At 41.0% G+C, this 12,383-nt stretch overlaps 1 long non-coding RNA gene across 1 annotated transcript; it reads right to left on the bottom strand.

Moving 5' to 3' along the window:
- Positions 1-1,204: 1,204 nt before the first annotated feature.
- LOC147213981 (uncharacterized) lies at positions 1,205-11,650 on the bottom strand. Its single transcript, XR_015104455.1, has 2 exons — positions 11,450-11,650; positions 1,205-3,531 (listed from the first exon to the last, which is right to left on the bottom strand). It is a non-coding gene; the product is annotated as an uncharacterized LOC147213981 (long non-coding RNA).
- Between the last annotated feature and the right edge of the window lie 733 nt (positions 11,651-12,383).

Consider the following 12,383-nt stretch of genomic DNA (forward strand, 5'->3'; position numbering starts at 1 on the left):
CAACATCTAGCGCGGTGTGATCAACGTCAAGACGCGATAGGTTTTAGATTTAGCTGCCGGTGGCAAATCCAGGTGTCCAAACGTCTGTTGGAGCCCTGTTTTTTTAACGTTTTTTCCGAGGTTACAGTGATGAAATTCGCACGACGAAGTTAGAAATACCGTCTGATTTAACAATATCGCCGTTTTCTAATCTCCCTCGCAGCAAACAAACCAAAAAAAATGTGCCAAATTCCTCAAAACACAGAGTCCAGTTTGCCCGGGCTCCACTGCTGTGTGCAGACAGATGTTCTCTCTGAGATTCCAGAAGCTTTGCAAAGTCTCAGAAGCAGAGAAGAGACGGGGGAAGACGCACAGAGGGAAATCTGACCGCGGTCAACCGCAAACACTATGACGAAATATGTTTTTTTTTGTTTCTTTCCCAATGGCGACGAGCGATCGCGCACTCGTTCGACACCAAAAACTCAGTTACGATAGTTTATCGAAGAAACCGCGTCGTCAACCCAACGGTTGGGTCTTTCTGCGGCGGTGATCCGGATCACCTGGCGCTGACGTGACCCGGAGTTCAACCGGGGATCCGGGCGAGCTGCGGTGCGCGAGTGAGCTGTTTTATTGGCAGCTGAACAAATACCACAAGGTGGGTGAAGGAAGGAGCGCGGCCCCATCAACAAGGTTTTGACGGAGAGGACCCACGGAGGTTAAAAGCTCCACGTGGAGACGTTCAAAGACGGTGTGTCTGGAACTTAAAAAAGAGCCTGTTTGAAACTGCTCCAGTGACTCAGTGCTCCTCCTCCCGGCTTTACGGGAAGTGGAACGTGTTTTCGTTCTCCAGGGTTTTTTTTTTTTTTTTTTTTTTTTTTTTCCTTTTTCTGTCTTTTTTTTTTTTTTCTTCGTAATTCCGTACCTCCCTCACATGTCGTGAGGTAGGAGAGGGTCAGACGTGTTTGTCCGTCTGTGCATCTGTAACCTTGTGTGTGCGTCTCAACTCCTGCGAGCCGGATAGACAAAATTATCCGATTGTTGTTTAGAAGGACGGGAGAAAACAACATGACCTCCGCGGGGGAGCCGAGACCGGAAAACAAGTTTAACTGACAGCTGACAGAGTTAAGAGTTAGTGGGACACGTCACTAAAAACACTTTTCAAAGAAGTCGGAGTTATGAGATCAGAACTAGCTGTATTTCCTAATATTTATAAACTAAACCGCAGTTTTCATACTTCCGTATTTTATTGTTTGACACAAAGAGTTGTGTTAATGTATGCACGAGCACATACACTTACACAAACACACATATATGTATTTCTATATATTTTCATTGAAAGAATATAAAGACAAGAAAGAATACGTATAGTAAGATAATATTTAAGTTAACACTTAATAATACTTAATAATTAAACCTCTACGGGGATATTTAGACAATATGTGTGTTTGTATGTATGTATTTATGCATGTGTGTTATATATGAGAAGATATAAGAAAGAATAAATATATAGACAATATGTATGTATGTATGAATATGTATTCATGTGTGTGTATTTTTGCTTGTGTATATGTATTCATGTATCATATTTTTTCCTTGTATTAGACAGAATACAAGTGTAGGCAATATATATGTATGTATGTATGTATGCATGTATATATGTGTTTGCATAGTTATATTTTCTACTACATGGACAAGAAAGAATACATATGATATTACTTATTAATCCTCATTGGGGGTATGTTGACAATATGACAATACGTACATATATGTGTATGTGTGAGTATAGTTATTGTTTTTTTTTCTTCCATATGACAAGAAAGAATACAATATATATGTATGTATATGTGTGCGTGTGTATATATACACACACATATATATATATATATATATATATTCATGTGTGTGTATAGTTTAGTATTAATTTAGTACAGTATTTTTTACCTTGTACATAGATTAGAAAGAATACATATGTAGAATATATGTATGTATGCATATATTTCTATATATAGACAACAAAGGATACATATGTAGCCAATATGTATGTATCCTTGTGTTTCTGAATATATTGTAGTTATAGTATATTACCATAAGTATAGACAAGAGAGGATGCATATGTAGATAATAGTTTGTATGTATGGATGTATGCATGCATGTATAAGTATGTATACATACTTGAAGAATTCTTTTCTTATATATAGACAAGTAAGAATACACATGTATCTATGTATGTGTGTGTGAAGTTGCAGTACTTTTTTACTTATACTATATATAGACCAAAAAGAATACATATGTGGGCAGATAGTAGGTACATATGTGTGTGTGTGTGTGTACAGTTATTATATTCCTTTACTTGTAGCCAAAAGCTCATTTTCAGACAATTTCTTGCTAATAACTGACAAAGAATTTCAATCTATAAATTTTGATTAATACCTGTCAAAGCCAGAAATCTCACTTGTTTATGAGGTGCCATATTTTGATTTATGTGACGGCTTGGAGTTGGTGAATCACGGTGTAAACACTGGTTGCCCGGCAACAAGACGACAACAATCTCCAAGTTGTCAAAGCTTAAAACCGTTTCCCGTGTGTTGAAATAAAAGTAGACGTATTTTCTTTTCAGTGTGGTCAATAATTTATCATCTGTATACTTCGGTTACGACCGACGGCTGCATGCTGCTCGGAGCTCTGAGGCAAAATCATAAATCATGGCGTTAATAGCGCAATTAACTTTCACTTGACCTGTTTCCTCTAGCCTTTTCGCCATTGTGCGAATATGCATCGATTCTTTGAAAAGCGGACTTTGCCTCGCGTCAATGATTTTTAAAGCTTTCCCGTTTGAATACATAAGCCTGCATGTGAACACTTAATAAAGGTGTTTTTAATGCGCCATTTTCTCATGCGTTACACCGCCAGCGAGAGCTTGGGTACTGATGGATGAGAATAAAAAAAAAAAAAAAATTAAGTTGGAATATCAATGTGACATGAGGAATCAATAACCGATCATTATCCAATGGATTTGTCACTGACGTGATGTGATCAGTGCACGACAAACAACACAACTCATTCGAGGACCCTTTGGTGAGGCGAAGTGTTGACGTAAAGATATAAAGTTGGATTGTTACAAGTAAAATATTCTTAATTCTGACTGTCAATTATTATTCCAGGACGGATGTACAAGATAAGTAGAAAAGACAGAACAAACTGCCCGTGAAAAACTTCTTCTCTGTAGATCACATGGTGTTTTCTGCAGAAGGTAGTTTCCACTTTGTTTATTCACCTTTTCAAACACACAAAAATAATACGAGTTTCTCCCTGTCACCTTAGGTTTTGTGCCTGGAGAGTGCGGTTCTGTCACCCCGTGGCTGTTGTCAGTCAAAACCATCACCTCCGGCCCAGACTCGCTTCCTTGGAAACTCTTGGCCTATTTCTGTTTGTCTTCTCGACTAGGGTTTTTCCAGCCAGAGGTGGCTATTTTGGTCAGATAAAAACAATGTTGTGTTGGGAGCGGGGGTTGAGCAGCGAGGCATGGATGAGATCATCTCTCCGGCTCTCGGGCTGCAAAAAAAAAAAAAAAAAAACAGCAGGCAGCAAGACAAGACATGAACTGCGGAGAACGGAGGCAGAAAAATGACGGCTTGGGGAATTATTGACACCTCGTCCCGGCTTCCGGCTGGCCCGGGGCGAGCGTTCGGGAGAGAACCTGTCCCGTTGTGTGGAAACACGGATCGCCAGATCTGGAAACATATTTTCACAGTGAAGTAGTGTGTATCGCATAAAAGAAACAATAAAAAAAAAATGATGCAGCTGAAGGGGGAAAAAAAAAAGTATATTTATTAGCTGCTGACAGAAGAACCACATCTGAATTGTTGTGTGATTAGGTTGGTCTTATGATAGCGGCTATGGGAAATAAATCAACGTCTCCTTATCCAGAAGCCGATCTTTTTTCCCCAATTCGGATATAAATCATGACAAATAGCAGGTTTGTCTCCTGTGCAATGAGAGCTGTTTACGTCACTTTTGCACTAAATGCCTTCACGAGTCAGTTTAATAGAAGGGTTTCAAGGTCAGCCAATAATCTACTTTCAAATATAGATTTTGGTAAATAGAAAATTGCCATCTTTTTTATTTTTTGCTATCTCTTAATTGCCTCTTTTATTCATACTCAAATTTCTTGATATTGTCATTTATTGACAAAAGAATTTCCCCTTTGGGGATCAATAAAGTATATTTTATCTTATCTTAAGATAGGCACGCTGTACCAATTACAGCTAGAAGAGATTTTTTTTTTTTCAGTGTAAAATAATGAGTCACGATTTGCATGGAATCGCAGTTAAAGGCACAACTCCGGCAAAGGGTCTCGGGGAAAGGGCACAACACGGCAGTTTATTTTATTTTATTTTTCTCGCATTGTCATGATCGTCCGCCTGCGTTACTCTCTTGCTGTTTGCGTCTGTGTTTTGACAATGGCAGTGACTTGTGCACCAATTATTGTCTGATCGCCACGAACAAGCGAGGACTGTGTGTGGGTGTACGCTGCCATGTACACTCATGCCCATCTGTCTGTGTGTGTGCGAGGGCTCGTGTGTGTGTGTGTGTGTGTGTGTGTGAGAGAGGGAGGGAGAGTTTATTGTCATGCGGGTGTCTGCGGCTGCAGCCAGGTGTGGTGGGAATGGGACAAGTGTTTGGCTTTTGCTGCCAGGTACAACACCTGCATGAACTCCAGACAACATCTGAACACAGGGCCCAGTGTGTGTGTGTGTATGTGTGTGTGAATCTGTGTGTGTCACGGTATGTTTGCGTGCACGGGACCGTGTGCAGATGTTTCCCACTTAATGACTGTTTTAATATACACTGCATTTCAGGAATTTCGTACTCTTTAATCCAAAGCGTTCATTTAACCGCCAAAGCTGCAACATTTGACCTCAATTTAATGATTGAACTTATAAAAAAAAATGAAAAAAATTAAAAAACTTATTTAACATTAAAGCGTCGTTTTTATTGCAGTTTTTGTTATTTTGTAACTGCGTTAAAGGTCATATTTTCAGTGACAGGAGGAGCGATCGGATGATTTCTGATTTTTTTTTCAATACCAAGTTTGAGGTGTTTAGTCGTCCGTTAGATTCAACCTGCGCCGGATTGTTGTAACATCAGCCTATTCTCTTTTTTCCAGCTTAAATGAAAACCAAATGTTAAACTGTCCAGTGTCCAGCTGAGTTGCTTTTTTTTTTTTTTTTTTTCAATGTTCCAGGAAATCCAAATTGCACCAGATGTCCGACCCCCCCTTTAATAATGTGATAATAATAATTTGTTTGATGTGGTGGTAGGTTGAGTTTGTTTACGCAGAGTAAGTGTAAGGGGAGCTCATTCTAAAACGAAGCTCAGGCCAAATTCCCTCACACACCACCAAATCCGGTCCTCTGCCTGGACCACCGTCAAATGAGGCCCGAGGGGGTTCATGCAACGTGTCCCGACTGCATCGGCACTTAAACTGAAGATTCAGTTCAAAAACGAAAGAAAAAAAAAAAGACATCGGGTGTTCATAATTAACATAACAAGCGTCAGCGTTGTCATTTTATTTCTTCGTTTTGACTAAACACATGGAAAAGCGCCCGTCTACGTGTGTGTGTGTGCCTGCATGCATCTGGAGCTTCTTAAAGAGTGTGGGCGAGGGAGTTATGCAGTAAAATGAGGTCATCGCCGCTGTTGATTTATGTGACACACGCGATTACTTACCCTCCTGTGACTTCACCCATGTCTCTGCTGACAGCATGAATAATACATGTCCGCACCAAAACATGACATCGTCCACTTTCTCCTACCTAATCTGCTGTTTTATGAAGTTTACTTCATCGTTACTGACCCACGTCAACGTGAGGCGTTGGCCCACTTTTAATCCCCGCTCCCCTCCCCATGCGCCGGCGACGATTACCTGACATCCTCCATCCAATTCAACAAGTTCAGCTTTTTCAAACTTTTGGATATTGCCCAACGGGAAGTGGGATGGATCAGACATAAGTGCGTAAGTTGATATTGTGCCACGCCTGAATTTTAGAAATGATTGACACGTCGGGATAATTCTGCCGGGCATACATTGTGTAACTCTTTTCTTTAACTGACGAACTGACTCAACTAAAGAAAAAAAAAAAAAAAACTCAATAGGTTTTCTGCCGGTCGAGTCATTAGGCAAGTATCGAAAAATTTTGTGAAACCAAAGTATGTGATGATGTGCCAGCGGTGCTTCAACTGATGGGAGATTAATAGTCATAGATGGGTCGGTGAATCGCGTCCCAGCTGCGTTTTTGACAGCCAGACGAACGCGGCGCCCCGCGAGAGGCTCCCAGCCGACCCGCGGGACGGCGACTTCCAGAGCAAGGTCACCGTGGTCGGGGATGAGCAAGGAGAAGGGGAGGGGGCGGAGGACGCTTGCCTCTGTCAGCATCCATCAGGGATGCCGGGAGTGACATGGAATTAGGCAAGACAGAAAGAATAATGGGAGGAGGAGGAGGAGGAGGAGAGGCCAGGGCAGGGAGTCAGCTCTTAACTAGTCAGCCCTCCAGAACCCTCGTTTTTGTCGTCCCCCCCCCCCCCCCCCCGCTCCCGCCGCCATCATCATCCCCACCGCCACCGCCGGCATCTGCTCTGGGATGCAGATGTCCAACCGTGCAGCTGTTCCATTTTTTTTAATTTTTTTCCATCGCCGTTCCTGAGTAGAATTACAAAAAAAAAAAAAAAAAAAAAAAAACAACCGCCAAGCCACTGCTCTGCAGGTTCCCCACAAATCTCGCACTTGCACAACTGTCTCAAACTAAAAATAATCCCTATTTTCTACTTCCCCATCTGTATTTCCCCTAAGATATGAAATGGTGTGTAAAGTCCACACTGCAATGTGATGGATAAAGCATCCATATCCTTCACTGTGGTCCTATCTAGCAAATATCTGGCGTTCAAAACCCGATATGATTAATAGTGTCCGAATAAAATGTGCTTCTTCTATTCAAAGTGTGTTATTTGTGCTCTAAAAGATGTTTCCTCTCAGTGTGTTATTTACATTAATAGGATTTTATTGCTTTGCTTTATTGCTATAACGTGCAGTTACACTTGATGTGAAAGGCCGAGGTAATTTAAGCGATATTTTGGGGTAGATTCGTCTATAAAACCATCATGTTGTCGCCGCTGATTTCCATCCGTTCACCTTTTCATAGCCTCATAAGTGTAATTCTTGTTTATGAATCAACTGAAGTTGTGAGACAAATATAAAAAGCATAACAATAATTCAATCATTCAGTATCTAAAAGAATTTTAAAAAAACTATGATGCCGGAGGGAAATTGTATAATCTGAACAGAAGGGACTAAAAAATATAAAATAAAATTAGATATAAGATATAAAATAAGATGTTGTTATCTGCTTTTTTTGTTCAGACCCACTGCTAACAGTAAAATTAGATAAAATTAGATTAAATAAAATTATCGAAAGATCCTATCTTTAGATGAAGATAGGATTGAAGTGGTGTCAGGGTTAAGATAAATAAGTTACTGGAGTAAAATACAAAGGTGGTGGGGGGACAGGGTGTTTGGTCACCTGTCAATCAAAGGGCCAGACTTCGAATCCTTCATGAAATTCACCCGTTGTAGGTATTTGAACCAAAAGAGGGAACAGTGGCGAAGAAATATCTAAGCCGACCCAAGTGTTCGAACCGGGAACTCTCTCGGTGAGCGGCATTGTTTCCATTGAGGATGAAATGTGAAGCAGGCGGGATGAGATGAAAATAATCAACCTTTTGGATTTTCAGTCCACTACTGAGGATGAAAATAAAACAGAACCCTCACGGATACAATGTGAAAAAGGGCTTTTGATTTCACTTTTAGCGGTACGTTAAGAATTGCACCTGAGGATATGTATGAAACCTCACTCACGGCTCCAAAAAAAAAAAAAAAAACGTCCTCGCTGTAACGGCTGAGTTAAAAGATGGGCACAGCGGGAAGAGGAGTGTGACTTGCTTTTTCCGCCGCATATCGACGTCTCCCTTCCTGTTTTTTTGTCATCTGGTTGCAACATATATTCACAACCCAGATAAACCGATATTACGAGGTAAAACCAGTGCATCCGGTCAGAACTGATTTCTCCCGGCGGATCCGCCCGTAATGACACAAAGTCCATTCTTTGGAAAAGTAAACCGGTGATGAAAAATATCTAGTGATATTAAGGGTGCAGTGAAGATAAAAAATTAAAAAAAAAACCCAGTTGAGGTCAGAAGGCCGCGGTGGTTTTATGGAAAAAAAAAATTCCTGGATGTGTTAAAAAATGTGATGGAGGGCTGAGACGATGAGTTCACGTATGAGGTCAGATGGTCAGTACTTCTGCAGAAACGGCTCTAAAAGCATCAAATCCGATTTCCGTTCTTAACTGCCGCTGCGGTTAACTACTCACTTCCATGTGACCTTCGGGATTCGAGGCATTCCCCTACGTTTGCCTCCCTCCGTGAGTTAATCCGCTGGATTCGAAGGTGCTGATAATGTAAGGAAGTGAAACATTAGCAATCATTTCATTATTTCTAATTTCACATTTCACTCCCATTTGCTTAATGGATTTTGCTAATTCAGAAAAGCAAAATGATTCAGACGCCGGAGTCGTGGGAAAATTAAGGATCGGCCCGGAACTTTAGCGTCGTCCTACGTTCCTCCTGTCTGCGTGCCGAAATGCCGTTGAGCAACATTAGTCAGAGTGTATCCTTGTGATGTGTCCTTATAATGTTGTTTTGTATGAGTTAGAATGAATCAAATATAATTCCAGATCCTTTTTTTTTTTTTTGCCCCGAATTGCCCAACTTTTATTCCTGCAAGTCCACCCTCAGATAGCAAGCTAAATAAAATTAAAAAAAAAAAAAAAAAACCTGCGGAGAAACTATCATCCCACCAGCGGTGGATTGTGTTTACTGCTGCTAAGAGATTTACTGCTTTCAGCGGTTTTGGATGGGCTCGTTCCCTCGGAGAGAAGCGTGACAGCGAGACGGGAGTGTCATGGCGCTCAGTCCGGTGGATAGATTTAAAAGGGAGAATGGAAAAATTGTATAAAAAAAAAAAAAAAGTCTCTTTGGAGCACGTTTTGTTCTCCTGCGCGATCGTACGATGCACATGTTTGATACTTGAGCAGCTTAAAGTCAATTTCCAACCCGTGTCTGACCTTTAGCTGCCGTCTGGATGCGCGGAACGTGACCGCGGACGCGACGAATACGACTGCCACGTTTCAAAAATCCAAAAAAGGACAGATTTATTATGAATAAAAATCCTTTTAGCCCACCTTTTCTGACATTTTTAGCGGCCGGTCCGGGTTCCAGGGTTGAGGCGACGACTGTTATTTTCCCAGCGGCGTGAAAACTGGAATTGTCAACTTTTTTCACGCCATGTCATTACCAGCTTAGAATTGGCAAAACAATCCGAAAGAACACAATATTATAACTGAGAGCGGCGCGTTCTAGCGTGATCCCTCCCATCTGGAAAGTCTGCGCCACCTCAGCGGTAATAACATCCTCAGGTCCACTGGGATAATAACCTGTAGTCACCGGTGGAAACATCGTCTGCCCAGTTTTCAGTCTCCCCTTGGAGAAAAACATGTTTTGGTGCGAGTGACCACCGCCGAGGGGCCGCTGCCCGGATAACAAACAGGCCCGGCTCGTCTGGAACCGGCGGACGAATTTACACGCGTTAAAAAAAAAAAAACTCGCCGTTTGTTCGGGATCCAAACATTAATCTGGAGAATTTAAGTGGAAACCCCTCTGACGAACCGATTTCAGGGTGCCGATATCAAACGTTGTGTGTGACACCTCCTCTTTCCCCCCCTCCTCACTTCCCCCGCAAGCTCATCCACGCCAAAAAAATTAGATCCAGGATCCAGGACGCTGTTTAATTAGATTTAAAAAATGAGTCCTTTGGAAGCGCATCTGAGGAGATTTTTTTTTTTTTTTTTTCGCTGTTAAATATAACTTGGCACAGAATTATATAACAGTTGAGTTGACGCCAGCGGAGCTCGGGGGACGGATTCACCCAGCCACTCAGACAAAAGGGAAATGGAAAATGACAATTGAATTACATTTTTTTTTTTCTTAATAAAAGTCAATAAAAAGACAGTAATATTTATGCGTCTGGAGTATTGACTCTGCTGTCTGTCTTGATGCTTCTTTTTGTTCAGACCCACTGCTAACAAATAGTTGATTCATTCTTGGTAGGACCGACGATAACGTTTAGATAAACTTCATAAGAACAGTAAAAAAAAAAAAAAAAAAAGGTACTGGATGTGTGTTTTACAAAAGAAGCAGTCGATAGCAAACAAGACTGATAGCGCGCACACACACACACTCACTGACACGCACACACACACGGCCAGAGAGAACCAGACAGACAGGTCCTTGAGCACAGAAAGTATTTCTTTATGAGGCAGGGTGTGTGAGACAAGGTGTGCCTGGAACACGCACCCCAGACACACGTGCACGTGGACGTGCACACACATCGGGCAAAAAAAATACAAGGACAATAAACAGCGACTGGACTCGTTTGTTTACTTAATGGACACGGTGAGTTTGATAAAACTATTGCACAATGTGTGTATATCTGGGTGTGTGTGTATGTGTGTGTGTGTATTTACGTGATCTCCATATTGATCCCATTTTTTTTTAGGCCCCTCTTGCCACCATCCTGCGGCGGTTTTATCTGATTATTGACAACGATCCAAATATCTCTTCCTTGGATGTTTTAGCAAGTTGCCCAACCGGTCCGTAGACTTATTTTCATCCATACGCGCAAACATACCATGTAAAAACAAAAATGAAACCGTTCATCTCATCAGAGCTACCTCTTTTTGTAACAATTTTGTAAAGATTGTTCAATTACCTCCTCTCAGTTTCTAACAAATAGTCCCCCATCACCTTGATACTCATACAAATATCATCACGTATTATCACTGAATGATTGGAATGAATGAATTTGTGACCTGCATGCAATGTTTGTCTCTAAATTAAGCTCTTTTAAGTTTTTTTCATATCGTGCAGTTAAAATTCACACTTCGGCACACGCGCCAAATGGCTTCTTATCGCCAATAATATTTTGGTTTAAGTTTTAAGGCCTAAAATGGCAAGAACATGGTCATTTAAATGAGCATTCAACATATTGTCACCCTCTTGAAATAATTTGTTCATACATTTTTTTCTCCTTGTTCAACATATGCAATTTACATACTGCAATTTCCTTCGGGATTAATAAAGTTGTTCTTATTCTTATTCTTATTCTTATTATATCACTACGTTTTTTTGCGTTTTCTGAAAACACCTGAAAAAAATGACTTATTTTTACAAAAGTGACAATATGGAAGGTGAAAGAAGCGGAACATTGGAACAAGGGAATAATGATCTATTTAGAGTTTCAATTATCCCCGTTGCATCCGTGTTCTCTGCCACGTTTATGGAAACTTTTGGCCCTTACCTTTAGGTGAGGTAACATGGCGGTCTGGTTCTCAAGAACCGGCGCATCCGTGCTTGGCCGCCCATACCGTGCACTTTTTTGCAAAACCAGCTCAGTCACGGAAGTGCCAAGAGCAGACGTGACGGGCTGGACTTGACTGGTGGAATGACCGGGCGGCTCGATTCGGATTTGTGGCATGGTTTACTCAGTAGACACCAGGCGCTGGAAGGAGAGGACACAAATAAGGATGTATGATAGACAAAAATTTGTACAGGTGCAAAAAAAAAAAAAAAAAAAAAAAAAAAAAATCCCGGCTTCTATCGTTTTTGGTACGTGGCCAACAGGAAACCGAAAATTAAAATTCTTCCGTTGTATTAAAAAAAATATGGTGGTGATTCGCCTGAATTCATTCACTTCCTGTTTTGATGAGCAAAAGTGTCAGTTGACTGTCCAGAAGCAAAGTAAACTACATTACCTAATTTTTGTTTGCTTGGTTTCCATGGTCCATGAATGCATCCCTATAGTATTTCTTAATACAATTTATGTGTTATTGCATTTTCTTACCCACCCTGCTTTTTGCCTGTCAGGCCTTTTGAGTTCCCGGATATTTTTTTTTTTTGTACAATGACATGACAAACTACTGGACAAAAACTATAAAGAGCCCCGAGGGTGCAGTAGAGGACTTATTACTCATTTCAGTGTTTCTTGTGATCAGCGGCTACAGACTGGTAGATTAACTAAACACTGTAAAGTGATGAAGCCTGACTCCTGAGCCGTCTCAACTTGTGTCACCATAACTCAGGAGGAGAGAGCTTTCCCAGCATATGTTCGGGCCTGCCAGAACACAGGAATCTGCCATACTTTGTGGTTGTTGTTTTTTTTTTTTCCTCTCTTGACACTAAACACACTTGTCTGTTGATAGTTCCCACATATTTTCCTGATTCTGTATCTCTTT

Source organism: Fistularia commersonii, chromosome 35 (genome assembly GCF_037954325.1).
Source record: "Fistularia commersonii isolate RoL2024-O1a breed Wild chromosome 35, RoL_Fcom_v1.0, whole genome shotgun sequence".
Taxonomy (NCBI): Eukaryota; Metazoa; Chordata; class Actinopteri; order Syngnathiformes; family Fistulariidae; genus Fistularia; species Fistularia commersonii.